Below are 27,568 nucleotides of genomic sequence, written 5' to 3' on the forward strand. Positions count from 1 at the left end.
AAATTCAATGTATATTGACTAATCTGCTAGATTAATAATGTAATTATTATTACTTAAATTAGTAATTTGATAGATGAGGTAACTAAGTTAGCTGATTGTCTAAGATGATACACTTAGGGACCAGAGGAGCAAGGACTGGGACCTGGCTTGCCTGGTTGCAAGTGCACAGGCTTTTCTTCTAGGCCACAGCAGCTTCTGCCTGAGAATATTATGGCAAAGTATATAGAAAACTTCAAAACTTGGAAACCTGGTGTTATAGTACTACTATTTCCCTGAGGAAGCATATTTCTCCCAATCCACAACATGAAGAGGGCCTAGCTAAAAGAAAGCAAAACTACCCTTACGGCCTGATGATTGGCCCCAGGTCTTTTCTTGACCCTCATCCTCCCCATCTCCATCTAACAAAAGTAGGATAGGACAAAGCTGTTGATGGATTTGATTGGCCCTGGCTTCCCTGTTGTAGCTTCTTGCTCATCCCAAGAACATTAAAATGTCCCAGCTCCAAGGAAACCAGGCCCCTCAGATTTGGATTTCTAAAGCCCACTTAAGTTAGCCTGCCTTGATGAGCTGATATGTTTACATCTGGAGATGGAGAGGCTGAGACTAGAGAAACTAGCACTGTGTCCTTGCTGAGTATTATTGCTGTGTTGGGGGCAAATAAGCTTCCTTTAAGAGTCCAGTGACTTGGGAGTACTTCATTTCATTCCAGTATTAAATTAAAACTGACAGTTGGTATTAGTGTCATGCTTCTGACATATGGGTTCAAGTTCCACCTCTGACTCTGCTCTGCTCTTTGTCACCTCTGGGTGAGTCAGTTAACCTCTCAGTCATGTATGTGCTACTTTAAGGCTCCATTTTATAGACAAGGTGCAAATCCGCATTGGTAGTGAGAATTTCCTCATCTGACAGATTCCTATACCCATGAAATCACAAATTCAGTTCTAACCTCTGTCCCTACATATTGAGCACTAATAGTGTATGTCTATAGTGCTCAACACATAGTCACCATCTTTCTGGGCCTTGTCATCTAATTAGAGATAGTACAACCTGAGCCATATCCCCTTTATGTCATCCCTAACAAATGGTCATCCATTATGTTTGAATCGACTCTCTTCTAAGGCAACAAAGCACATTGTGGGACAGCTTAGTTAGGAAATTTTTTTTTCTTGTATTGACCTACAATTTGCCTCTTTAATGCTCACACTTCTGTTTTGTGGAGCTAATTAAAACAAATTTAATGCATCTCTTCCACATTACAATATCTGTTTGAAGATAACTCTTGTGTCCCCCTAAGTCTCCTTGTACATATTTAACTGCATAACAAAGAATTATATGTTAAATGTCACATGGATGACAACAAAGAGTCAGTGCCATAGGAATTCAGAGGAGGGAAAAATCACTTGGATCATGAAAGGTTTCATGGAAGAGAAAGAATTTGAGGTGGGCCTTGACTGACAAGTTGAATTTCAAAGTGTTAAAATGGTAGTGGGGGATATTTTAAGTAGAGGGAAGAGTCCAAACATTGGCTCAAATTAAAGAAAGTACAAAGCGTATTTCAGTGATTCCAAATAGATTTTATTGGCAAAAATGAACAGTTTGTGCATGGCAGTGGAGGGAAATAGTCAAAAATTAGTAGTCAAAAAACATTTCTTAAATACCTAGTATGTGCTGGGTAATGTGCTAAGCACTGGGGATATGAAGATGAAAAAAGAAAGATAGTCTCAGACCTTAAAAAGCTTACAATCTAATGGGAGAGAGACAGAGAGAGAGAAGATGAGACAGAGACAGACAGACAGACACAGAGACACAGAGAGAATATAGAGAAAAGCTAAAAAGGCATGTAGATAGATATCTACTTCTGGAAAGCCTTGAATGCTGGGCTAAGGATTTCAACTTTACCCAATAAGCAGTAGGAAACCATTCCCGGTTTATGAGAAAGGAAATAACGTGGTTAAAGCGGTGTCTTAGAAATCTTATTGTGGATGATTACAGCCATGCATAAGAAGAACTAGAGTGATCAATTTCCACCCAGCCAGTGTGATTCTACTGGCTTGGGCAGAATGGTATTGGATGGCTAAATACTTCCATACCAGCATAAAGTCCCCTTTAAATTTTCATTATTACTCCTTCATTGACTAGCAGTGAGGGATTTGGATTTCTGGAGCACAGTTTAAAATATAAAAAATGATAGACTATTGGCCATGGATGGAGTTCACCCAACAAAGGCTGATAAGTTGATATTTGCTTAGAGTCTTGAAAAACTTATAAAATATTACAGTAAAAAGGAAGGGAATATACCAAAGAGGTAGAAGCTGATATGGTCCAGTATCTACCAAAATATTATTAGCAACATTTTCTGTAGTAGCAAATAATTGGAAACGGTGATATCCATCAGTTAGGGAATGGGTAAAAAAACCTGTGGTATACAAAATAACAGCATATGTATTTTAAAATTGACAAACATGAAGAATTCAGATAATATGAGAAAATTTATATAAATGTATACAGGAGGAAATCAGCAGAATTACAAGAACCACATACACAAAGACTTAAGCAACATAAATGGAAAGACTTGAGTAGCCAAACTCTGAGTAACTGAAGAAACAACACGGTTCTGGAGAACAATGAAACAGTCTCTCTTCATGACAGAGGGGAACAACTATAGAATTATGTTGTATACATTGTTAGATGCAAGCACTGTATCAGATGTTTTTGTTTAAGCAATTTTCTTTGTTACAAAGGAAGGTTAAACCTGGTGAAGGGAGAGTTATATTTCCAGAAATGAACCAAAAAAGTATCAATAAAACTCATTTTAAACAAAAGAAAAGAAAAAAAAAAATGGTAATAAATAAAACTGCTACATAAACCCCCCAAACTAGATACTATATCAACTAGATCCTGTACCTAAACTATATGAAGAATATTTGCAGTTGGGATGCATAAAAATTTACAGGAACACATAAAAGTCAAAGAAGCACCAGTAGTAAAACTGATGGCCTTAGATGTCTATTCACAAACGCATAGATATAGCTACCAAGTAAGATTGAAGTCCAGAGGTCTTTACTGAAAGAGAAAACTAATTTTGCATCACAGATTTCATTTAAAGTAGATAGAAGGAGACCAATGATTGGACACTGATGGTTATGCCATATTCAAAAGAAACAGTATTGGTAAAAGGAGGGGTGATGTGGAATCATGTATATATTAAAATTGGGTAAACTCATCTAGGAAAATCCAGGAACTCAGGGGAGGAAGCACATCAGACAGTGGATGAGTAGTACCAAAGGAGGAACATCATTCTAAAGATCACCTGTATAGAAGGAAAGAGATGAAGAGTCAAGAAATAAATGACATCTAGAGGTAGAGAAGGGTGATTTCAATTATACAGACAGTAGCTAGAGTTTCTCTGTCTCTATCTCCCCCTCCCAAAGCAGTCTTTCTGATTATTTCTTGACTTGCCTTAATGATAATCTTATCTTTCAACAAACAGAAGAACCAAGAAGGGGAAATTCTATTCTGGACCTGAATCTTGCAAGTGGTTGCTGCAATGGGAGTGATAAGCCCCTTCTGGGAAAGTGACAACTTTCTCTTGGAACTTATATCTGACATGCACCCTAGATTTGGGGAAAGCAGATTTCAAAGGATTCAAAGATATGATCTCGTGGACTAAAACAACTCAACAACAACAAACAACAACATGGAATACACAGGAGGTCAACTCAGAAGGATAAAATTCTTAAGACACAAAGAACATCTACCCCGACAAAGAGGACAAAAGAGATAGAATTGAGATAGGAATACACAGAGAACTCACCAATTAACTTAGCTTTTTAAAAAGACATATACATAAGGTAGAAGGAAATGTAGGTAACAGGATGGATACAAAAGCATGGCATGGTCCTAAAAGAATAGTGTGAAGCATACTAAAGCTCAAATGAGCTAAATTTCATAAGAAAAACTAAAGGAACTATAATGGACTAGTTTTTTTTAAAGCTATATAAGAATAAAGAGAGATTTGAGGCAAAAAGACAAATTAGGGGGCTACTGAGACATTTCAAATGCAAAGGGATGAATGCCTGAATGAGACTCGAGGCTGCATGAATGCAGAGAAGGGATCAAATCCATAGAATGTTGTGGAATTAGAAATTAAAAGACAGTATAACTGATTTGGATAGGTGGTGGAAGTTGAGTATAAAGTTGAAGATGATATCAGTGTCATGGTGGTGTCCTCAATGGTAGTATGAAGTTTGGAAGAAGAGTGTTTTTGGGAAGGAAGATAATGAGCCATATTATGAATCTCTTGAGTCTGATATGAGACATTCATGTCTATGAATTCATGACTATGAGACATTCAGCTTGAAATGTGCCATAGGAAGTTAATGAGAGGGGACTGAAGCTCAGGAGCTAGACTAGGGTGGATATGTCTATCTGTCTATCTATCTATCTATCTATCTATCTATCTCTCTAATCTATCTATATCTATAAATCATCTTTGGTGAGATGATTATTTAACCCATGAATGCTGATGAGATCATCAAGTTAAAGAATTGTAGAGATGGAAATAGATATAGAGATAAAGATAGACATATTTCATTTGCTTACTTGCCATTGCAAATATATTAGCCATTGATAGCCAGTAATACTTTTTCATGGATAAATTTTTCAGAATAGACAGCAAGCATCAGTTTCTGCTAGATTAGAGGACAAGAGTAGAAAAAGAAAATGGGAAAAACTTGACTCACAGCATGTTGTTTAGAAAGAGTAAACCTATGTGAGGTTCTACAGTAAGGTATCCTGTTCTATGAGAACCCAGACCCTAAGGCAGGGGAGGTCTCTGAAAGTGGAGTGTGGAGAGCTAAAACAAATAAAATCCCACAATTTTGATTGGGACTTGCTAGGTAATAAATGCTTAATGTCAGGTCCTCCCAAAATGAAATCATCCTGTACTGAATCTTGTACCTTGAGTTTGTAAATGTCAAGTCTACCATATCATAGTTGCATACTTCCCAGCTCTGAACTCAACTGGCCAGTTGCTGAACTTCATAACTTAGAATCTGTACAAATGGCACGACAAGGACATGTGATAGCTTTGCCCACATGTGGCAGGAGAGAGAAGGTCCAACTTCAGTGACTTCCCATGGGGAAGAAATAGAGGTTAGAGCTATCATTTCACATAAAAATCATGAGCATTTTTTAAAGCTTTGTTCCACCTTTGATCACATCTTAAAGACATTTTCTGAAATGGCTTAAAGTGGAATCAAGTTTTATTGGCAATATCTCACTCTACTTGGAATTAATAATAAGTATGAGAAATAAAATTCTTAGCAGAGAATCATGGAATTTGGAAAAAAAGTTGTTGCTAGGAAAAAAAAATCTTATCTTGTTTGTTGTCTCAGTTTTTTTTTCTTTACCAGTGAAGACAGGGTTAAAATGATTGTAAATACCCTCCAGATAGTCTTTAAACTCCCGGGCATATATTTTTTTGTTCTTGCTATAGTCTTCAAAAAGTGTCTCCAGGTTGGCTGGGAAGAACAGACACTAGCCACTAGGTATTATCCTGAAATCTCAACTATTTTGTTCAAATGGATCCTTTGGTATTTTTCCATCATTCTGTGTACAGAATGAAGAAAAACTCAGAAAAGAAAAGGACCCTCTGGCTTTTTGATTTTGCTTCGCCAATCCCTATCATTCATTACAGATCACATGCAACAAAAAAGTCAATACAGGAAACATGAATGAAACATATAGGCTTTCATTGAGACTGACTAATAGCTTCCTAAATAAATAATGGATCAAATGCCAGATCATGGAAAAGATAAATTATCTTAAAGTGAATGGCAACAGCAAAACTGCATGTCAACATTTGAGGGACACAACTAAAATGAGTCCTGGGAGGAAAATGTATGCCCTGAAAAGGTCTCCTATGATGTGTTTGTTATCTTAATTATTCTTCATACTCACTACAGACAAACTGAAAATGGTTATCAGGCAGTATTTAAATGCAGGATCATCAATGTGTCATTGTGATATTATTGGTATTGAGGAAAATTTATATCTCTGAAAACAGATATCATGGAAGAGAAAAAATGAGTCAAATATACAACAAAACACTTAGAAAACCAACAAATAAACATTCCTAAAATAGGTATAAAGAAGACATATTGAAAATCAAAAGGAAGATAAATAAAATTAAAAACAAAAGTGCTGAACTAATAAAGAGCTATTAAAAACAATTAATAAATAAACACATTAATCATTTATTTTGTGCCAGGCACCATGGATGGGGATACAAAGCCAAAACAATGAAACACTCTCTGCTCTCAAGGAGATTAAATTCATAAAAATGATCAGCAAAGTTGATAAGTCTAAGATGATGATAAAAATAGTAAGAGAAAACAAATATACAAAAAATTCAAAATTATTTAGTGAATTCACGAGCAAGAGAAACACAGAAAAGTTTTTAGAAATTACTATTTCAAGCAAAGCAGAAAAGGTAAATGAATGAATACGTACAAAAATATAAACTTCCCAGATTAAGAAGATACGTAATATCTAAATATTATAAAGATGTAGTATCTGAAAATTCGATCTAGGAAGAAAAATTAAAATAAATTAAATAAGCTATCAAAAAATAATACTGAGCCTAGGGATTTGCATGTGAATTCCATGAATTTTTTTAAAAGCATAATCCCTTTGCTGCATTTTTTTTGAAATTAGCAGAAAAGTCACTGTGCTTAATTCCTTTTATGAGACAAAATCATTCTGTTACACAAAAGCAGATAAAGTTAACAACAGACTGATTTTACTAATGATATAATACTTAAATTTCAAACAAAATCTTAGCAAAGAGACTACAACAATATATTTAAAAGTCATTATAACCCAGCTGGATTTATACCAGGGATGTGAGGATAGTGGAACAATAAGAAACCACTTAACATAATTAGTCATATCAACAATGATACCATTAGCAATAAACCTATTTCAATAGATCCAAGGGGAAAAAAGCCTTTGGCAAAACATAGTCCTTCTTCATTCATGCTAAAATCTAAGCAGCATAAACATAGAAGAGTCCTTCTTGAATCCTATCAAACATTTTTGTAAGGATAAGCATTCCTACCCCAGTTCCAATTAATACAAACAGGGAAAGAAGATCAGGACTTCTTGAATGAATCAATCTAACCAAGGTATAAACTAGAAAAGAATACATACTTAAGGAATTGAGGATTGAAGTACTTTGCTCTTTGGATAAGCACACGAAATATCTTGTGATTGACTAAATCAGATGCCTTTTTGAAAAAATAATAAAGCAAGGAAATTGAGAATTACAACCCCAGTAGCAGTGAGTCAAGTGATGGCCAATCCAGCCACAAAGGATTCCTGAGAGGGTGGAAATTGGGGAAGTATCAAATTTCTTTCTTCATCCCCTTCCCTACCCCAAGTGACCAGCTGATGACTTTGAGACCTTTGAAAGGTAGGATTATTTGGAGTTGCCATTGATATTGGGGGAGTATCCACCAGAGCTAGTAGCAATGTTATCTCATAGCAGGCAGAGTCTTATATCCAGAGCTAAGAGATGCATTGGGAACAAACTAGACATACCAGGGAAAGATATTGTTAGGAATAAAGGTATGGATGCTTGGAATGCAACAGAAATTTATCCCTAAGGGAAACTTCATGAACTTCCATGAAGGTAGAAAAGAATTTTAAGTAATTTGGAGTTATGAATGTACCTTCAGCCTCATGCGCTCTTTAAAGATGAACCCATTCTACATAGGGGCCTTTTGTATGCAAAGAGACAGTGCATCCTTGGTTTGGAAGGATGTTTCTGGAAAATTTTCCTTGCTCTATCTCTTGAGTAAATAATCTTTAAAAATTTATTAAATGTAGCTGATAATGGGGAGTACACTGGAATAGGAGCTTATGAGAACAGTATCAGAAACTTTAGCCTCTTAGACCTTTACCTAGAACCCTGAAGGTAGTAGCAGGCAGGTGCCTTCTGGAGATCTGATCACCCAAACGATTTGGAGTTGAGAGAATGAGCCCAGAGTGAGTTCTACATTTATGTCAATGGTAGAATATTATATTTTCCCATTAAAGGCAAAGGTAAAGCAAGGATGTTTCCTCTACACACTATTATTTAACATAGTTCCATCTATTCTAAATAGCTATAATTAGAAAGAAAAATTTAGGCCTTCAAACATCACAAAAAATTAATATAAGTATCCCCCATTTTAGGTTGACCTGATATTTTATTTAAAAAAATTTCAGAGAACAATTAGAGAAACTAATGAAGATAATTAATAGCTTTAGGAAAGTCAAAGGATAAATAACAAATGTACAAAAAACCCCAAACATTATTGTTTCTGTACAATACTAATACAGACCTAAAGGAAACAAAAAGAGAAAACTCTTCAAAATTACTAAAACATTTAAAATATTTAGAGTTAACCTACCAAAATAAGAACATATAATTACAACTAACAAATGTTCTTTAGAGAAACAAAGGAAAAATTCTATGATTGGCATATTCTTTGGTATTCTTAATAGGTAGGTATTCTTAGAAAAATCTGGTCACCTCATAGCCTTAGCACAACAGGAATATATGAAATCTCTAGTAATTAAAACTAAGAACACAAGATAGAACCACGTCTACACAATGGAGAGACTTCTGACATTAGTGGAGAGGCAGATCTCTCACTTACCTTAACCACCTGGTTAGTATAGATCTTAGGCATAGCCTTGCTTTTTCAGGCTCTTACTGTGAAGCCCTCTACCCTTTTCCCTCATGGCATAGACTCAACATAAGTCCTTTCTCTTTTCCCTCCTTTTTTATTTTTAAGTTAATTATTTTTAGTTTACAACATTCACTTTATAAGATTTTGAGTTCTAAATTTTCCCCCCATCCTCCCCTCCTCCCTCCCCAAGACAGCATGAATCTAATATAGGCTATACATATACAGTTACATTAAACATATTTCTATGTTAATCATGTTGTGAAAGAAGACTCAGAACACCAAGGAAAAAACCAAGAGAAAGAAAAACAAACAAAAAAGAGAAAATAGTATGCTTCGATCTGCTTTCAGGCTCCATAGTTCTTTCTTTGGATGTAGATAGCATTTTCCATCATGAATTTTTGGAGTTGTCTTAATCATTGCATTGCTGAGTTTTCCTCACTTCTCCCCCTCCCCCCACACCATAACTTATCTTGCCAAGCCAGCAGACAGAAGGGTTTCCCAGTTTTCAGGTAGTAGAGGGAAACCCAAAAAACAGAGTGGAAAAGGACTTTTATAATTGAGGAAAAGCCCTATAAACATAGTGGTGTTCCTCTCAGGTAGAAGCTACAAAAGGCAGAAGCCAGAGACAAACCACTGCTATTCCACATCCTGCTGGGTTCAAATTCCACCTCTAATGCTTACTACCTGTCACCCTGAGAAATCATAACCTTCCTATTTGGTCTTGTTTGCTTATGTCTAAAATGAGAGGCTTGGGCTAGATGGCCCCTGAAGGAACTTCCAGTTTTACATTTATGATTCTGTGATCCTGAAATTCTTTTACAAGTATCCAAGAGATAAGCCTTCAGCTATGTAGGTTAGTGAATTTGAATATTCCAGGACTCTTCTGCATGTATGAGAAACTGAAGAGAAAAAACATGATATTCCCAAAGCAAAAGAAACTGGGATGCACCCCAATATAACATACTGTGCAAAGATGAGCCTAATTATCAATAAAAAGATGATCTTCAGCAAGAGTGGTATTTCATTTTCAAAAGGCATCTCAAATACCTTTCATTGTTTTTTCTAAAGAAAACAGAACTGAGCAGTATTTAACTTGTAAACATGAGAAGAAAAGAGAAACATGAGAAATGGTATGGCAATTACAGTGAATTATGTAATGCTTCTAGGATAAAGCAAGGGTAGTCTTTTTTTTTAAATATTGATTACTAAAGAGATGGCAAAAAAGCTCACCAAGCAACAACGTCTTTAAGGGGCTAAAGGTTTGAAGAGGACTTAAGCATTAAGAGAATAAAAGGAAGATCTGAATTTCAATGCTGAAGACTAAACCCCACATTCTCTATAAGAAAATTATCTTTCTGGGTTGGGAGACATAACAGAGGGAAGTAACTGGAGTGTGGAAAGGGTGCACAGAGACAGAGCAACTGGAAATTCTTTCCCACCTAATCAGGTTGTGAAAAGAATGCATAATAATTAATTCGGTCTTTTGACAAACAGGGGGGAGGGAGCTATGGGAGAGAAGGAAAATAGCAATGGGAGGACTCAAAGGGAGGTGGGGTGGCAGTGTCAAGAAGAAAGTCTGAAAAGCTGTGATAGCAATAAGGTAAGATAGAGAACTAAAGGATTGGAACAAATATAATTTTAAAAATATACCTAGTAGCATGTGACCTGATTGTTTACTTAGAAAACACTATCATTTTAGTGAAAAAAACAAATTGATTGATTAATAGATTTGGAAAAGATACATAAATCCAGAAAATCACTACAATTTCTATAAAGTAATAACAAAAGCTAGGAGAAAAAGATAGAAAGAAAAATCTCATTCAAAATATAAAATATCTAGCTCAACCAACTAAAACACACTGGACATAATAAAAAAAAAACATTCTTTCCAGAAATCTAGAAACAGAAGGATATTGACTTTCCATGTTTGGGCCATGCCAGTGTAATCAAAGGATGATACTGTCTAAGTTAATTTATAGATTTGGTTTTTACCAATCAAATTACTAACGGATTGTTTATAGAACAAGAAACACTAGTAACAAAATTCATTTGGAATAATAAATGGTCAATACTGTCAAGGGAAATTAGAGGGGGAAAAAGTAATAACAAAGAGGTTCTGACATTACCTGATTTGAAATTGCACTATTCAGCAATAACAATAAAAATAATTTGGCATTGGTCAAAAAATGGAAAAGTGGCTTAGGGGACCATTTATAGATGTAACAAGCATATTAATAGTGTTAAAAGGAGGAAATACAATCAACAGTGGCATAAAGATTCCAAATTACATATAAAAATGTAAATTAAACAACTCTAAAGTTTTACTTCAAAACGATCAAACTGGAAAAGATGATAAAGTACAAAATAACTGATGTCAAAAGGGTTATGGAGTAGGCGCCTTAATGATCTATGGGTGGTGTTATGAATTGATTCTGTTGCTATCGAAAGCAATTTCGAGTCATGTGAGAAAAGTCACTAAACTCTGCATAGCATTTACCCCAGCAATCCAACTGATGACATATATTATAAGAAAGTTAATGACGGAAATGAAGGCCCTGTTTGTATTTGAAAGTATTTATAGGTGAATTTTTTGTTGTATAAAAACTGGAAACAAAGCACATGCTTCTTTATTATAGAGGGATTGAACAAATTGTGGATCATGAGTTTAAAGAATGAAAAATTTCTAGAATTTAAAGAAATATGAGGAGTATCCCCTCTAAATTTACTACAAATGTAGAATATCATTAACTTTGTAAATTCCATTGAACATTTTTTTTCATGGAGTGTGCTATGGTGAAAGTGCAAGAGAAGAGTTACTAGAAATCCACAGAAATAAAAATATCATTTTAACAAATAAATATTATCATATGTGATATAATAAATGGTTGTTTATTACTAATAAACAATGTTTTGTTAACAAATAATAGTAATTAATAAAATAAAGCTATTTTCTTAGAATAATTGGAAACAACTATAGACCTAAGGGTGATATTCACTGTAGCAACAAATTATGATGATGCCAAAAATTAATCTATATATTTAGAATTATATCAAATTAACAATGACATATTTTATAGAAATGGGGAAAGTAATAAAAATATGTAGAGGAATAAAATACTAAAATTTCAATGAAAATAATGAATCAAGTATGAATGAAGCAGATTTAGAAGTAACAGATGTCAAATGATTAGAAGTAGTTCCCAGCCATCTATTACTAGTCACTAGTATATCAGTGTAATTGACTAAATAAACAAGACATAAAAATAAAAATGTATAATAACCTAACACTTTATAAATATAAGAAAGTAAATTACTGGGAAAGGAAATCTATTTTGGAAGAAATACAAGGTAAATTGGAGGAAAAGTCAGTAAAAATGTTTTTATTTAGGTGAACATATTACACCGTATGCCTTAATAAATTCTAAATAGACAAGTACTCTAAATCTCAAAAGTCTGTTTCCTCATCTACAGGTAAGGAAAGAGATACAGTTGGACACACAATAAAGGAGATTATAAAAGACAAAACAGACAACTTTTATTAAGTGAAATATAAAAGTTCTGTGTGAAAGAATCCAATGTAGAAAAAGTAAAAAAAAAAAGATATAGATTGGGAGAATCTTTGCAATCTTTTCATAAAGGATTCTGAAAAAATCTCATGTCAAAATTTTTGAGATTAATAAACATTCCCTTGTAGGCAAATTGCCAAAGGATATGAAACAAAAACAAAACAAAATCTTACTAGTGGGAACCCTGCCCCCCACGACTTGATGATGTTAGATAGTGAATCCACCTGTGCATTAGTCTACAGAACATTAAATATAAAAGAATCAACTTGTTCCAGACCATTTCTATCTAAACCCCATAGAAAAAGATTAAAAATTTATATGGTAGTATTACTAGTACTAGTATTCCTCCTCCTCCTCCTCCTCCTTCTCCTCCTCCTCCTCATTTCTTCCTTCTCACTCTTTTTTCTTCCTTCCTTTCTTCCTTCTTTTTCTCCTACGTGCTGGAAGATACTTTCCCTGAATAAACAGTATTCAAAATTATGACTGAGAATTAGAAGGAGACCTCAGAGGTCTTTCAATTCACTTTTGTCATTTTGCTCATGGGTAAATGAAAGCCCTAAGAGGGAGAGAGATTTATCCAAAGGCAACCAGCTAGTTAGTGGTACAACCAGGATCACAACTCCAGTTTCTTGTGCAACACTCCAAGGGATATGATATAGAAAGACTTTGGATAATTGTGATGCCACTTACTTAGAAGTTGGGCTAATATAAAACTTGAGATGAAATTTTTTTCCTTCAATTGTGTCCAATTCTTTGCAACACTCTGGACCATATCGTCCATGGGATTTCTTAGCAAAGATACCAGAGTTGTTTGCCATTTCCTTGGCTAGTGGATTAAGACAAACAGAGGTTAAATGACTTTCCCAAGGTCACAAAGCTAGTAAGTATCTGAGGTGGGATTTTTAATTTAAGCTTTCTTGACTTCAGGTCCAGTACTTTATTCACTAAACCACCTTGCTGCCCTGAGATCAAGTTAATTTTATAATATTCAAAAGGAAATTTCTCCTAAGTAAATCAATAGTATCAATATAAAGGGGTTTTCTTCAATCCTACAAGAATATATTAAGTGCCTACTATGTGCAAAGAGGCAGCTAGGAGCTGCAGTGGATAGAGGGCCAGGCTTGGAATCAGAAAGACCCCTTTTTTGAGTTCAAATCCAGCCTCAGACACTTAACAGCTGTGTGACTTTGGGCAAATCACTTCACCATTTGCCTCAGTTTCCTTATCTACAAAATAAGCTGGAGAAGGAAATGACAAACTATTCCAGTATCTTTGCCAGGAAAACCCCAAATGTGGACATGAAGAGTTGAAACAATTCAACAACAGATATATTAAAAGTCATAGAATTCTGGTTTTTTTAAATAAAATCCTAGAATCCATGCTTTCCATTAATTCCAATTGGCTTTTTCCCAGGTAATATTCATTAATGAAGTTTTACTATATGCATTATATAGCAATAGAAGTGGCCATCACCTGGCACATAGTAGGTGCTTAATAAATGTTTCTTTATTGATCCCCAGAGAAGTTACATAAGATTAGATAACAAGTCTCCTGACCACAAAGGCAGGGCTCTTTTCATGATAGCATATTCTCAGGAAAAAAAAATGCTTCATTCCTCATTAATACTTTTATGTTATTTTATCTCTTTTCTTGCTTGATATCATTATGTACTTAGACATTTCATTTATTAACTAGGTTTCTGGGGTTGTTTTGACATGATATTTGACATCAACATGTCATACAGGTTATTATCAATAGTGAAAGGGTGCTTATTAGCAGCAATTTATTGACATTATGAAACTATGTTGAACTGAAAAAATTGCACAAAGCTTATGAGGAACTTCTCTCTTGAGTCAATGAATGTCTATTTGCACTGTTACAAATAGACTAGAATTTTAAATGCTTGCATTTCCTAAATACCAATAATAGCTAATATTTATATCACGCTTACTATGTGCCAAGCACTGTGCTAAGTGCTTTACAGTGATCTCATGTGATCTTTACAACTCTTAAAGATACGTGCTATTATTTCCCCTATTTTTATGATTGAGGAAACTAAGTCAGATAGAAGTTAAGTGATTTGCCCATGGTCACATGACTAGTAAATGTCTGAAGCTGAATTTGAACTGAGGTCTTCATGATTCCAGGCCTGGCACTCTATCCACTGAGCTACCTAGCTTCCTACAACTAATAAATGGGATAGCCTAATAAAGACTACACCATATACTACTACTAATGCTATTACTGCTGCTGCTGCTACTACTACTACTACCATATACTACTACCACTGCTACTACTACTTACTACCACTACTACCACCACCACTACTGCCACTACTACTACTACTACTACTACTACTACATATACTACTACCACTGCTACTACTACTTACTACCACTACTACCACCACCACCACCACCACCACTACTACCACTACTACTACTACTACTACCACCATATACTACTACCACTGTTACTACTACTTACTACCACTGCTACCACCACCACCACCACTACTGCCACTACTACTACTACTACTACTACTACTACCATATACTACTACCACTGCTACTACTACTTACTACCACTACTACCACCACCACCACCACCACCACTACTACCACTACTACTACTACTACTACCACCATATACTACTACCACTGCTACTACTACTTACTACCACTACTACCACCACCACCACCACCACCACCCACCACTACTACCACTACTACTACTACTACTACCACCATATACTACTACCACTGCTACTACTACTTACTACCACTACCACCACCACCACCACCACTAGTGCCACTACTACTACTACTACTACCACTAGTACTACTACTACAACTACTACCACCACCACTACTGCTACTACTACTATTACTACCACCACCACCACTACTACTACTACTACTACCACCACTACTACTACTACCACTAGTACCACTACTACCACCACCACTACCACCACCACCACCACCACCACCACTACTGCTACTACTACTATTACTACTACCACTACTACTACTATTACTACCATTAGTACTACTACTACCACTACCACCACCACCACCACCACCACTACTGCTACTACTGCTACTACTACTTACTACATAACATTTGCATTGTACTTAGGATGTGCCAGGCACCTATTAAGTGCTCTACAATTATTATCTCATGTGGTCATCACAGCAACTCTGAAAGATTGGGTGCTACTATTATCCTAATTATAGATGAGGAAACTAAGGCAAACAGAATTTGCCCAAGACTTGCCAGGATCACACAGCTAGTAAGTGTTGGAGGCCAGATTTGAACTCAGTTCTTCCTGACTCCAGACCTGGTATTCTATCTACTGTGCCACCTAGCTGCCTATAGCTAATATATGATATGGTCTAGCAAAACTCATACAAAATAATAATATAATTAACATTGAGGCTACAATTTTTTTTAAACAAATGTAATGCATGAAATAGTTTCCTTCCCATTCTGGACATAAGCCATAGATTGTTTCTTAACCAAAATATATATACTCATAATCATTTCAAAGGATTCATAAGTGGAAATAAGTAGTACTGATGTAGGTGAGTTGAATAGTACGATGTTCAACATTTTTGACTTCAATTTTCCTTTTTCTAAAGCTTTCTCTTTCATTGCATAAGTTTATTGAAATGCTTTCAATACTAAACAGGTTTAATAGGAAGAAAGAAAAATGATCTGCCTTTACAGGAGCCTTCCTTAATGTTTTTTAAAACTGTCTGCTTAAGGAGAAAATAAAGCCAAAAGCCGTCAAGACAGTGATGAGGACAAATGGGATTCATTAGGACATTCTTTCTTGCCCTGACTGTCTAATAGAGAATGTACCATGAGTATACATGGTCATTTACTTTCCAGCAGATGAGACTTTTATATCATCCCTATGATTGCATCAGCTAGTGACAAAAGCTGTTCTTTCACAGACATCAACAGGGTCAAGAGCCTTTTAAATTGTCAAGTGATGTCAATGTCGACCTCTAATACAAGCAGATTATGGAACTGAAAGATTTATTCAGTCAAATTCTTCTTGGTAGCACTTCTAACCTAATATAAAAGCAGCCTATTAATGTTTCCTTCTGTTTTTATTGAATGCTGTTTCCTATTTCCAACCAAATTGTAACCATGTTGTATTAAGTAAGCAAACTCAATTATTTATTTTCCTAGGGTCAAACCAGTAGGCAGATTAGAGGATTTCCTGTGGAGAAACATAATGGAATAGCTTTCTCATTTTAGATGGTAGTAACCTTTTCATGCAATTCTCTTAAGTGACCTTATCAAGGAACATATTGGAAAACAAATAGTATAAATAGGATACTGATAAACTAGCACTATAATTCATTAGATCATTAGGCTGTTGATGCATGGAACTAGAATAGATACCGATAAAAAGGATCCAAGAATGCACAGTCCCTCCTTGTACAAAGGAGAAAATCGGGACTTGCTGAGGGTGAGTGATTTGTCCAAGATCACGTAGCTAATTAGTATCATCAGAGTTGGGACTAGAATCCATGTCATCTGATTCTCTGCACCCTGTCAGCGATACCATATGAGAATAATTTAAATCCATCATATTATTTGTCTGGCTTTCCTTTTTTCCTTCCCTCTTTTGATTATTTATCAAGGCAAACAGTGAAGCAAAGAGATAAATTTCATTTCCTCCATGACTCTTTAAAAATGTAATTTTATCATGTTTTATTGTATTTTCATTTATTTTCTTAAATATCTCCCAATTACATTTTAATCTGCTTGGGTTGCACATGGAAGTATCATGGGCTGCGTGTGACTGTGTGTTTGATACCACTGATTTAGCAAGCTGATTAACTGCCAGCCAACTGTTAAGTTCTATAGTAGCCTTGTCAATGAAAAGCCATACAAACAAAAACATACCATAAAAGGTACTGAAGTGTGTCCATCAACAATCACTGAGCCATCTAAGCTGATAACTCCTCCTACTTCAGTTGGAAAGACCGGTACACACTTTGTTGCAAATAAACACAGAGGGCATTTGACCATTTGCTTGGATATCACAGGACAGACTAAGCTTTTCTGCATAGGTCTGAGGGACCATCAATGGACAGCTCCAACCTTCAGAGAACCACAGAATCACAGAATTTTAGAGTGAGAAGGGACCTCAGTGGTCATCTAGTCCACCAATACCTAACAAAGAACCCCACCCTATAATGGCATAACTGGCAACAGAAAATGAAAGTGACCAAATGCTGGAGGGCATGTAGAAAAATTGGGTAGACATAAATTAGTCCAAATATTCTGGGAGAACAACCTTGGAAACTATCCCAAAGGGCTATAAAACTGCACATACCATTGACCCAGTAGTACTTTTACTAGGTCTATATCCAAAAGAGATCAAAGAAAAGGGAAGGGGGCCTAATGTACAAAATATTTATAGCAGCTCTTTTTGAGGTAGCAAAAGAAATTGAAAATTGAGGGGATGCTTATCAATTGGGGAATGACTAAACAAGTTGTGGTATATGATTGTGATGGAATACTATTGCACTATAAGAAATGGTTCTAGAAAAACCTAAGAAGATTATATCAACTTATGCAAAATGAAGTGAACAGAACATTGTGCACAGTAACAGCAGAGTGTAATGATGATCAATGGCGAAAGACTTAGCTACTCTAATCAAGACAATGATCTCATATAATTCCAAAGGATCCCTGATGAAAAATGCTATTCATTTCCAGAGAGAGAACTGATGAACTTTGTATGCAGATTGAAACATATTTTAAAAAATCTTTATTTTTATTGTTTTGTTTGTGTTTTCTTTTGCAACATGGTTAATATGGGAAAGGTTTGCATGACCTCACATGTATAATCAAATCTAATTTCTTGCCTTCCCAAGGTGGGGGAGAGAAGCAGGAGGGAGGGATAGAGTTTGGAACTCAGCATTTTAAAATAATAATTACTTTTTATATGTCATTGGGAAATACTTAACAAAATAAAAACAATTAAAAAAAATAAATGAGGTAGCTAAACTCAATAATATCATCATTTTCACCACCAAAATTGAACAAACACAAGTACAAAATATAGAATGGACATATGTAACAGGGATTATCAAGAGAATGGTTTAAAGCTGGGGGATCCCATGAGAACCCACCAAGAGCCTCTAATCATGAGTATCCTTTAGCAAGAAGCCATAGCGCATATCCTTCAGCATGAAGCCAAGCTCATATTAGCTCCATCGGAGACACTCCAATTCAGCATACTGGGGCTCTTCAGACTACCCTTGTTATAGGTAAATCATAAATCTGAGGATAAAGGGACCACAGGGAAATACTTCAATTTGCAGTAATGGGTTAGGAGATTACATGACATTACTAAAAGGTTTTGGGAATTGAAAGACTTGGGTTTCAATTGGACCAAAGTCCATTTAACTTCTTTTAACTGCTGCAGCGGGTAGAGACACCTGGGTTCGATGATTTCTAAAGTGTTTTCCAACTCTGAGATGCTACAATTACATGGAATGGTTTCCCCATGAGACTTGATAGATATCTCAGTTCAGATCTTGAGTTCAGATTTTTTTTTCTAGCTGTGTTGTAGTGGGAAGAAGAAAGGGAAGGGCCTTTTCAGTGTGGAATTTAAACACTGGTTTGCTAACTAAGGATTATGGTTACACTGCTTATTACCTCAACTTACATTTTGGGATTTATTTTATATAGAATGAGAAACTATTGACTTAGGCAAAACTATTCCATACTGTACTTGTTATCTGTTGATTGTACATACCTTTCAAGTGTCAAAAGTAAAAATATTGGGAAGAAAGAACTAGGTTTCAGCCATAGAAAATGAAAAAAAATGTTTTCCCTGACTATTTGGACCCAGAGCCAGGAAGACCTAAGTTCAAATCTGGCCTCAGACACTAGCTGTGTGACCCCAGGCAAGTCACTTCATCCAGTTCGCCTCAGTTTCCTCATCTGTAAAATGAACTGGAGAAGGAAAAGGAAATGGAAAACCACTTCAGCATCTTTGCTAAGAAATCCTCAGATGGGGTCTTGAAGAATAGGATGCTACTGAAATGACTGAATAACAACAACTTTTGGGAATTTATATCATTATCAATGGAATTTTCCAAGCTCAAAAAAATAGCACATTGGTATTTTCATATTTATTTTTGTGACTAAAGAGACTTGAAATACATAATTTAACATAGTTTGATCATTATAACATTGTCACTTTACAATACCATTTCATTACTATATTAGATAGCCGTACAAAGTATTTCCTTCATGTCATATTCTTATCATTTCTGAGAATAGATGCAGACAATTGGGATACGTGAATTATAAAAAACCTCTAAAATGTGAATGATAGGCACATTCCAAGTTTCCTTCCTGCCATCAACTTTGGAAAAGGGAGAGGGGTAATTATTTAAAGAGACAACAAGAAAAAGACTTCTGGCCAAGTCTTCATCTTATCTAGTCTATCCTTAGAATACTTCTGTCAAGCAGTGTTATCAATAGTTCAAAAGGCAGGAAAGGACATTTGTACTGCAGCACTAACTTTACCCACAGTGAGATTATGTGAGAATTGTAAGGAATTTAGGCAAAATGTTCTTACCAAATTGAGGATGGGGGAAGAGGAGAGAAAAGGGAAGGGGACCTTATATGTTCATGGCTATGTTCCAAAGTAGAAGAGAGTTCATGTCCTATTTTGTAGGTAGAACAGTGAAATGATTCTTTGAAAAATTAATAAAGATAAGTGATCATTAAATCTCACATGAGAATTTGGAAACTATGATTTGTTCTAAAATTTCTATCGAGCAATATACTACCCTCACCTCATGGTATAATGAAAGTGATCTAACCTTGATGTTGGAAGATGTAGGTTTTAGTCCCAGATTATGAGCTTTATGCCTTGGACAAGGAACACTGACCACACTAAGCCTCAGTTGCTTCATTTGTAAATAGAGATAATAATCCCTGCCCCATCTACCCCATAGATTAGATCCCTGTTGTAAGGATCAAAGCACACGTTTATGTGGAAGTACTTTTAAAATCATAAAATCCTTGACAAAATGGCAAGTTTATCAGTTATAGAGATTCAAGTACTTCCCATTTATTAGCTAAAGATGGTGAAAACCTTTGATGTTATTGAGCCATCTCTAGAATCATCCCCTTCCCTTCTATGAATGAAATAAATAAGCATTGTTTAGGAACTTCTTATGTGCAAAAATATTGAGCTAAGCACTATTGATTCAAATACAAAAGCAAGGTATTCCTTGCTCTCAAGGAGGCCTCCTCTTCTAGAGGGCAAAAATACATATGAGGAGGGCTCATTTTCAGGGTAGATAGAAAGGTCTCATAGTTCTCAGGTGCAGAAGTCAGTAACATTGGTAATGCATCTGGTTTAATGTAATTTACATTGAAAAAAATGTACTCATTTCTGATGTTGAACCATTTGACAGTGCTAAGGACTTGGGTGGCAAGATCTATCTATCTATCTATCAATCTATCTATCTATCTATCTATCTATCTATCTATCTATCTATCTATCTGTCTGTCTGTCTATCTATCCATCTATCTGTCTGTCTCTCTTTCTGTCCATCCTATCTATCTATCTATCTATCTATTTTTTGCTTTCTATGTCTTCAGTAGCTGTGGCTGCTGAAGAGGCAGTGATCAGCTGACATCTCCACAGGTGTCCTGTTTCATTTTCTTCACTCATGTAGATATATTATAATTGCTGATATCAATTTTTAATTAAAATTTGTTTTATTTTTACTCTGAACATAACAAACACTACCTCAGGTTATTGACTCATTAGCTCTATCTTCACACTTGATGTCCTAGAAGACTGATTACTGGGTGATGGGGATACAGAGTGGAAACTTTTATAGCAATCAAATGATTTGGGGGTAAGGTCTGAAGGAGACACAGAAGTCATCCCCCAGCTCTTCCTCAATCTTCTCTTAAAGTACCAGGGGTGGGGAACCTGTGGCCTTCTAAATCCTTAAGTGTGGCCTTTTGACTGAATCCAAATTTTCCCAACCCCTGTGACTTAAACCTTGACAATATCATGTCTGAACTGGAAGAGATCTTAGGAATTATCTAGTCCAACTCTATGATTGTATAATTGACCAAGGGTATGTACTTTCTCAAGGTCATATTCAATTCTTAATGAAATTGAGACAAAGTTAAGGTGAATTCAGAGTCCAAATTTCTAGAAATGCTCTTGGAGATAACCTTGTCCAATCCTCTCATTTAACAGAGAAGGAAACAGAGTCCCAGAGAGTATGTCAGAATAGGGACTAGAGAAGTTATAACCTTGAGGTCAGCACTCTTTCATCTGGGTTATTGAAATGTGGTACTTTGGGGCCACATTGGGGTGTCAGTCCTTCCAGAACAATTGTCCCTGATCTCCTGCCTTGAGACAAATAGCTAAGCAAGGAGGAGGATGTTCATCTTCGCCACTAGTTTACCCTACCCCCACAACTCCCAAGAAAAATTTTTCAGGATTTTGGGAGGGCAAAGCATAGAGGGAAAAAAATTCTCATGGCCCTCCAGCAGGGGTTAAAGGTTTGGATTTCTCCTCTACTTTGCTCCCACCTTTGTGATCCCTTCTTGATCAGGACAAACCATTCTGAGAGGCTGCAGAGAATACAAAATGAAAGCCAGGCATTTTTTCTTCCTAGCTTTTCTCTCCCATTGCCTGACCTACTACCTCTTACCCACCTTCCTTCATAGGGCTAATTCTCTTGTCTAGCCCTAAGCTCTGGGTCTCAGGAAAGTTTGAAGAAGGCAGGGAATTCCAAGAATTATGGCAATAGTTCTTATCCTGGAAAACATAACTTTTTAAAAATTTTTGATAAGTATTTCAATAATTGGATTTGTTTATAATCTTTTATATTTTATTTATATTTTAAAAAAAATATTATTCTCAGAAGGGGTACATAGGTTTCATCAGACTGTTAGAGGGACCTATGACATAAAAGTAAATTAAGAATAACTGGATTAGGTGGTAGAGGTGTCCCCTGGAATGCCCAAACTTCCAAAGGAATTGGTTTTCCTCTCATTTCCCTGCTGTTCCTTTACTTGACCCAATAATTGTTGGGCTAAAGGGGATACACCAGCTTTCTTCTGATCCTTAGATTGCCCCCTCTTCCTGGGCAATACTGTGACAGGTGGCTCCTCAAGGACTACCTGCTGGCCTACCAGGTCACTGTCAGGTGCGTGGTGCACCTGAGTGAGAGCTTGGGTAATTCCTGTTACCTCTAGTGCCTGGCCAAGTTCCACTCCTCTGCTTGAACAGAGTCCCCTCCTCCCCTTCCTTAGAAGACTATACTCATTTGTTAGCCTCCTTTTAACATTTCCTATTCTAAGGCAACATCCCTCTCCAGTTATAACTCTGCTAAGGAGGTGCCAAAGGTGGTCTCCAAACTAACCAACTCTTCATAGGGGAAACCCTAGTCCCTGAGATTTAACCATGTACTTTAAGTCATTTTAAGAAGCTCTACCCATACCCCCTACAAGGAGATTCAGTCACAAAGTAAGAACAAAGGTTCCTCACCCTCCAAGGTCATCAAGTTAATCAAAGGAACTCCTTTGATTAACCTACTTTTCATAGATCAGAGGATCATTGATCTGCAGCTTAAAAGTATCTCAGGAGGCATTTAATCCAACCCCCTTGTTTTCAAGGTTATTGGGGCCTAGGGGTGTGATGCACCTAACTCAATTTCACCAGGAAAATCAGTGACAGAGAGAGGATTTGAATCCAGAGTCATCTTGCATCTTATATAACTCTTATGTCTTATGCACTTAAATATTTTCATTTGTATCTACTAAAAATAGTATTTTGCCCTATAAAATAATAATGAGAATAATAAAGCATATTGGTAGGATCATTATAACACATTTTCAAAACAGCTGCATGTGCTGTGATCTAGACAATGTCTTGGGAAGAAGAAAAAGTCCCCATACTCAATATTTTAATTTATTTCTGGGTTTAATAGCAGGCAGCTGAAAACCTTTCAGATTATATTCTCAAAGCCTTGGAGAACTGTATCAGTAGTTCTGACAGTGGGAGAAATCCATTCTTTTTTTTTTAAAGGGGACAAGGAAGAAAGTCACTGTAGATATGCTTATTTCTCTATCTGAGAAACTTTTCTTTTCTGACCTCAAACAAGGAATGGTCCTAGAAAATTGTCTTAGCTAAATACATACATACATATTTAAGAAATGGGAGGAGGAGTTTTGTTTCCACAGAACTAAAGGTGTGCTTCCCTGCCCTCCCCCACCCCAGCTTTAGCCCAGACCAGGCCTCAAGGTAGGTCAGGTGAGAGGTCAGAGGCTTGTATGCATGTGCATACTTTTTGAGAAGGCAGTCTGGGGAATTAGAGAGGCCAAACCCACTTGAACCTGTTCAAGCTTATCTAGGGTCTGGTCTAGGTCAAGAATCCAGGCCTACTGATTTGCATCATTTGCATATGTTAAAGAGGGAAAGTAGGGGAAGTAAAAGAATATAGTTTAATCCTAAACTAAGACAAGGAAAATCTAATTAACTTCACTTTTGCTTCTGTATCTTATTATCCTATATATATAAACTGTATAACCTAGGAAAACTATGTCAAAAACAAAGACTGTAAACTAACCATGACTCTAGCAGGAGTGGAGGGAATGGTTACCTCTGCTCCTGCAGCTGTATCAGTGTGAGTGTTCCTGTGAGCACTGCACCCGCTCTCTCGGGGAGCGTAATAAAATGCCTTCCTCTGCCCACTCTGGTCCTGAGTTCTTTGGGTGAGAATGGGCAAATCACATGGATTTTCCTAGGGTCAAGTGAAGGGAAGCAACAGGCAGCCGAAGCTTGCCAGGCTTACTCCTGGATCCTGTCTTGGGGTGTCCTGTGATCCCCACTGCGGTGTTAAGAGGGCTACCACTCTGGATTCCCTTGGGGAACCCTGTGGTCTGCACGGCCTTCTTAAGGGGACATCACTTGGGAATTCCGGCCCTGTCTCGGGAGCCTTGTGATCTTACCGCAGTCCTAAGGGGCCATCGCTTGGGTCTTCCTTAGGGTCTGACCCTTAGGAGACCCTGTGTTCCCCACAGATTAAGGGATGGCTACCACTTGGTCTTCCTCTGGGAGTCCTGTGGTCTGTACAGCCTTCCCTAGGGATTATCACAGGGTTCTTCCTCAGGACTTTGGCCCTGCCTAGGAAGTCCTGTAGTGGTTTTCCATTTCCTTCTCCAGTTCATTTTACAGATGGGGAAATTGAAGAAAACAAAGTTAAGTGACTTGCCTAGGATCACACTAGTAAGTGTCTGAGGCCAGATTTGAACTCAGGAAGATAATTCTTCCTGACTCCAGGCCCAGCACTCTATCCACTGAGCCATCTAGCCCCCATGACTTGCCTGATCACGCAGTAATAAGTGACAGAGATGCAATCTGAACCTATTTCCTGACTTTTGATCCAGCACTGGCAAGCTATTCCAGATAGAGTTTGCTTCAAATGCTGGGCTTCATAAATACTGATGAAATAGGAAACTCTGTGGTATCTCTATTCATCTAACTCTAACTCTAGTTGTATCTTTAGCTCTGTCATCTCTGTTCATATCTATGACATTAGATCATCTCTCTCTGTTTCTTATCTTTTACAAGTACTCAAGTACTATCAGAAAAGATAACAAATACTATCATTTCAGTCAGCCTGGGGTGCAATGGGTAAAGAGCTAGACATGGAGTCAGGAAGAACTGAGTTCAAATCCTATCTTAGAAACTTGCTGTAAATTGGGGAAAATAATAGCATCTTCACCCCAGGGTTGATGTAGGGATAAAATGAGATATTTGTTAAGTAAAGCTCTATATAAAATGCTATTTATTATTAGCATATTATCTAAGCTGAATTATTTCCAATACTAAGTTGCAAAGCTCTCTTTAAATGTGAAAAGCTTCATCATGTATCCCATTTGACATTTGTACATTGTGTCTCTTGTAAGTTATAGTCTTGGGCCAGGTAACGATAATAATTATAATAATGATGATGATAACAATGATAATAATAATGACACTTGTATAGTGAGTTACCGTTTACAAGGAGTCTTCACACCAATTTTCAATAAAGTTAAAGATATATAATATCACCCTGAAAATAGGATATTCATGGACAGAAAGGTTCTGTGGTATATGTGGCATCATGGATGGAGGGCTCTCCTGGGGGCCAGGAAGACCTGCTCTTGTCACATCTGACTCTGTGTCTCTGAGTAAATTAATTAACCTCTCAGTACCTCACACAAAGCTCTGAGACTACAGATTGGAAAGCGCCATTGTGTATTGGCAGAATAAGTTTCCTAACTTGGGAGTTCCCTATGCCAGTGGCATCCAGCTTAAACAGAAACAGAGACCACTAAACCATGCATAAAGACCCCTTTGGGCTATATATTTACTTAGAAAAAACCACATTGTAGTATTATCTATGTATTATTGCATTTTTGTTTTATTTTGTTAAATGTTCACTTTGGGAGTGTTGTATGCAGCTCATGAGCTATGTCTGACATCTCTGCCCTGTGCCAATGAAATGACACACAAGTCCAGTCCCAATCCTCATTTATCTTCATGCCTGGGAATGAAACTTTCTACAGAGTTGAATTTTACTGCTACTACTATTATTTGCCCAGAGTTGCACAGCTCATAAGTGTCTGAGGTCAGATTTGAAGTCAGGTCCTCCTGCCTCCAGGGCCAGTGCTTTATTATCTCCTGCAGTGCCACCTAGCTGCCCCTTAGAAGTGAATTTTCTAGGAACTGAATGATGCCTCTTCCTCTGGTACAACATTTTTTTAAAAAGCAATTTAATTGTTTAGGATAGAAGGTTTAAAAAATAGCTGGCATTTATGTAGCAATTTAAGGTGCTCAGAATGTTTAAGATACATGATTTTATTTGATTTTCTCAACAACCCTGTGACATAGGGATTATAAGTGCTCTCATCCTCATTTTACTAATGAGGAAACTGAAAAATAGAGAAGTTAAATGCTTGATTCTTAATAGCACAATACACAATTGTATATTCAATAATAGCCAGTAGGCCAGAGGAGAAACTCACTTGGCTTCAAGGCATTGGATTCCAGCTAGAGTCCTCAAAGACCTCCCTTAATAAAAGGTTCTTGAGTCTTATCTCAAGGAAGGGGGGGGGAGGGGGATGTCACTGCAATCAGAATTACCTAGTGCTGTGAATTGTTCAAAATCAAGAAGCAAAGAAACATTGGAGGTAGATCATATTTAGCAGGGAATTATACAAGCTGACTCCATAAGCCATCTCTGATCCTGGGGAAAATACAAGAATGATCAATCAACTTGGAACCGTCATGGAAATGGTATTGGAAAACAACCAACATGTGTATTTAAGGAGGAAATCCTACCAAACTCATTTAATTCATTTCTGCCATAGAGTACTAGACTATTCAGACAAGTGGGAAATGATGTGTCATTTAGGACCTTAACTTTAACAACAGACTTCCCGTTATTCAGAATTGTTAGAGATAACATAATTAATATATGATATGATATATGATACATTATAGATTATAAATAATAGTGATATATTATATTTATGTATATCCCCAGACAACTAGATATTTAGATAGAGAAAGACAAACATTGATAGATACAAGGTAGGAGATAGACGTTTAGATAGATGTTCAGATAGAGAGAGATAGGCAAACTATATATATGCATATACATATTATACATATTTATATATGTATATATGTATGTATACACACACCCACACACATATATAATACAATATATATATATATGTATATTATCTGAGATAATACCATCAGGCATTGATACAGTCCTTTAGGGCTTGCAAAGCACTTTATAAATATTAACTCATTCAATCCTCTCCACAACCCTGAGAGATAGGTGCTGTTATTATCCCCATTTTCCCAAAGAGGAAACAGGCAGACAGAGATTAAGTGACTTGCCCAGGGTCACACAGCTATTATGTATGTGAGGAATGATTTGAACTAAGATTTTCCTGATTCCAAGTTCCACATACTATTTACTACATGTTAGGTATTTATTATCATTATGTCTATCATCATTATCATCATTATTAACAGAGTCTTATATATAATGTATGCTGTACCTATATTTATACTGCATGAGTTATCCATTTTGAAGCCATCAGAATATAAATATGGTGGTCAGTCCTTTTTTAGTCATGTCTGACTCTTTACGACCTTAGTTGGAATTTTCTTGGCAACAG

General features: G+C 36.4%; 1 protein-coding gene across 1 annotated transcript in view; it reads right to left on the reverse strand.

The window, feature by feature from the left end:
* EMCN (endomucin) overlaps positions 1 to 26,537 on the reverse strand; it is a 137,477-nt gene extending 110,940 nt beyond the window's left edge. Inside the window, exon 1 of the mRNA XM_036764785.1 lies at positions 26,517 to 26,537. The gene's annotated coding sequence lies outside the window, so the exon portion shown is untranslated. The remainder of the gene's footprint in view (positions 1 to 26,516) is intronic.
* Positions 26,538 to 27,568: the final 1,031 nt, after the last annotated feature.

Source organism: Trichosurus vulpecula, chromosome 6, assembly GCF_011100635.1.
Source record: "Trichosurus vulpecula isolate mTriVul1 chromosome 6, mTriVul1.pri, whole genome shotgun sequence".
Classification (NCBI taxonomy): domain Eukaryota; kingdom Metazoa; phylum Chordata; class Mammalia; order Diprotodontia; family Phalangeridae; genus Trichosurus; species Trichosurus vulpecula.